This window comes from Aplysia californica, unplaced genomic scaffold, assembly GCF_000002075.1.
Source record: "Aplysia californica isolate F4 #8 unplaced genomic scaffold, AplCal3.0 scaffold00169, whole genome shotgun sequence".
In the NCBI taxonomy this organism is placed as follows: domain Eukaryota; kingdom Metazoa; phylum Mollusca; class Gastropoda; order Aplysiida; family Aplysiidae; genus Aplysia; species Aplysia californica.
The window spans coordinates 659,152-662,071 of NW_004797439.1; the positions used below are offsets into that span (position 1 = coordinate 659,152).

At 40.8% G+C, this 2,920-nt stretch overlaps 1 protein-coding gene across 4 annotated transcripts in view; it reads left to right on the forward strand.

Moving 5' to 3' along the window:
- Positions 1-2,920, forward strand: part of LOC101847421 (RYamide receptor) — a 245,911-nt gene that overhangs the window by 82,104 nt on the left and 160,887 nt on the right. Inside the window, exon 3 of one of the 4 annotated variants that reach the window (XR_004858529.1) lies at positions 578-666. The exons of the other annotated variants lie outside the window; for them this stretch is intronic. The gene's annotated coding sequence lies outside the window, so the exon portion shown is untranslated. Of the gene's footprint in view, positions 1-577; positions 667-2,920 lie in introns of those variants that run through there. 4 annotated transcript variants of the gene reach the window in all.

Genomic DNA, 2,920 nt, shown 5'->3' on the forward strand with positions numbered 1-2,920 from the left:
ACCTTTGGAATTGGATGCATGAGCACCAGAGGCGGTTATTGAGATCAAGGATGAGGCCGACAAGACGAGTGATATTCATGACAATTTATGAGAAGGTCGAGTTGTTGTTTGGTCAAAGACAGGCATACCTCGAATTTAATGGTCCAATTTCGCACAAGATGCAAAATTGGAACCATCAGAGATAAAGGCAACTTTTGATAACTTAGCCATAATTTTCAGACATCGAACAGATGTTAAAGGAAAGATAACTCTTACCGCCGTTATAAAGGCATCTGTTGAGCTTTAACAACGGCTCTTTGCTAAACAAGGGGCAAGACATAGCATTTGTCGTTTGAAGTTACTGTGCAAAATAAGATGGCATTTTGGTGGCCTTTTGCTTCTTGACAGGCGTTCTTAGTGTGCGTCTTTGCATAGGCGGTAGACAAAGAAGGAGTAGATTGTTCAAGCACTACATACCTGTCTTCGGTTTTTTGGCTTACTTGATAGGTTCCAAAGAAAACTCAAGTAGGACTCTGAGCCAACAGCTACTCTTACATCTTCATTAATATATCTGCTTGTCTCTTCTTGTGATGTTTAGGGTTTTGCGGAGACATTTCATCTCCCATGCAGTATCCTTGTTTGGAGGGTTGCAAGCCAACAGGTCGCTACCTCAGAATTACAAAGTTCTTTCTGGTAAGCTCCTAGTTTTGAGAAATTTGACGTCAAATATTTGTAGTTTCACAATATTATTATGTCAAGCTTTTTCTAATGCAATTCTTTGAATATCTTGGTAACGGCTCAGATTATTCTTACGATTTCGATATAGCAGATAGATAATAACATTTGGTCTCTGACCTCTTGGTCTTTAGTAACTCAAAACGGCCTAAAACGTCAGGCAGACTTTGTAATTCTAAGATAGCAATGTGTCGTTGAATAACCATGTGAAGGTGCAAAACGCTATAATTGACAGTGAACACAAAATAAACAATCAGAGATTGTGAAATATACATTTAATTACAGCGAACACAATAAGTGTAATGACGTAATCATTAAAAATACAAGGTTTCTTCAATGAACAAAACCACGCAGACAGCTAATTATTGATAAAGCCAATATTTTCTCTCAAAGACGGAATCCCACAACGGTCTATATTATCGTGGCACAGTGACCCCTGCTTAATCGGTTACGTAATACCGAGGACACCTTTACAGAATTAAGAAAAAATAAATCTTCACTGTTTTCAAGATAATTAAATCTGCTTTCTTTAAACATGAAATGGGCTCATGTATCTCATCCTGACTTGCATGTTCTCCTCAATGGAGAGTCGTAAACAAAATCTCTTAATGTCATGATGTCTCTGTCCACGGCTCCCTAGGAGATTAAAATGTCGCCCAAGATTTCTCGGCGGAATATTTCCAATACACCAGTATGCCTTCACCCAAATTTACGTGTCCAAGAGCTATAATAATCACAATAAACGCCAGCATTTGCACAGCAGGCTTGGGCCCAACGCTTCTAACGCGGATTAGGGCATGCTTCCTTCCCAAAGCAGAACGATGTAACTGCATATTTCAAGATTTTGAAAAAAATACGGAAAACTCCTGACACTTGAGATCAGGCACGTACAAAGCTTTACAACTTTGAAATCTACTATTTTGGACGTAGCTACGTCGTATTGCCTTTGACACAAGAAGGATATTGACAATACTGGCGTTACAAACCAATGAAACAAACCAAACCAAAAGAAAAGAACAAGAAACAAAATCCCTGGATTTGGTCAGATACGTCGCTGTGTCTTAGGACGGCAGCACAGATCCGGAATGCGTTCCATTACAAAACGAAATGCAGAAAGGACGCCAATGGCAAGAAAAATACTTTTTAAAAGTTTTTTTTTTAAAAGCCCGCTGTATTCTGCTCTATTGTTCTCACCTGACACCTATGGTGAAATTGTCTTTTTTCAGTGACGGAACCGAATAGATACTGCCATGTAACTGATTCAAAATCGCAATCTTTCGAGAAAAAAGTTACACTCATTCTAAGCCTCCTACGTTTGCTTGCTTGTTTGGTTGTTTGTTTGTTTGTTTTAATGTAGATGTTCTTACGAAGCCTTCATCAACACAAAGGATTCGGGCTTGGATCCTGTCGGTCAGAACCAACCCGGGTTGAGGAGAGGGATACAGCACCCTGGCTGAAAGACCGCTTTATGCGATAAAAAGTCTCCCCACAGGGGAATCAAAATTCTGCGTGCAACGGCGAAGTGCCATACCACAACCTTACCTACCTAAAGAAGTCTCTAATTATTGTTCCTGTAAAAGAAGAGTACATCCTCACCTCCATCCAACCCCGCCCCGCCCTTCTTTGGCGGCCATTTTCTAACTAATTTTGTCTCTGAAAACAGGTGACCCCCACCTCCTTCATTCACAAATATCTCGACTTGTATTAAAGATAAATGGATATATTTTTTAACCAAATAAAGACAAGTGAACAAGCTTTAAGATGATACCAATAACTCTACATGCCCAAAAATGGACGAGAGCCTGATTCCACCACGCTGCCTCACAAATCTTTTTCTCCACACCGACCTAAAGAAAATAAAGGGCCTAAGAGAAAAAAGAGCCCCCGGCAAAGCGAAGGCAACGGTCGCGGAAATCTGATTCCCCACCAAGATATCTAGGTCATTAACACGAGAACTTATTACTATTGGAAGACACAGCCGTCACATTACAGTGCTAGGGATAGTGGGTTTATTCCACATGATTCTCCTAAGTCCGTGATCAGTTTCTCGCCAATGTTCGAGGCCGTTGGGTGCTTACCAGTATATTCACATCTTTTCTGTATTTCTTTCCGTGAACTGCCTCTACACGCTGTTGATCGATCACCCTTAATAAAATGTGAAAACGCCTCTCGGGGTGCGTGGGTGTGGGAGGGGGTGGGTGGGTGT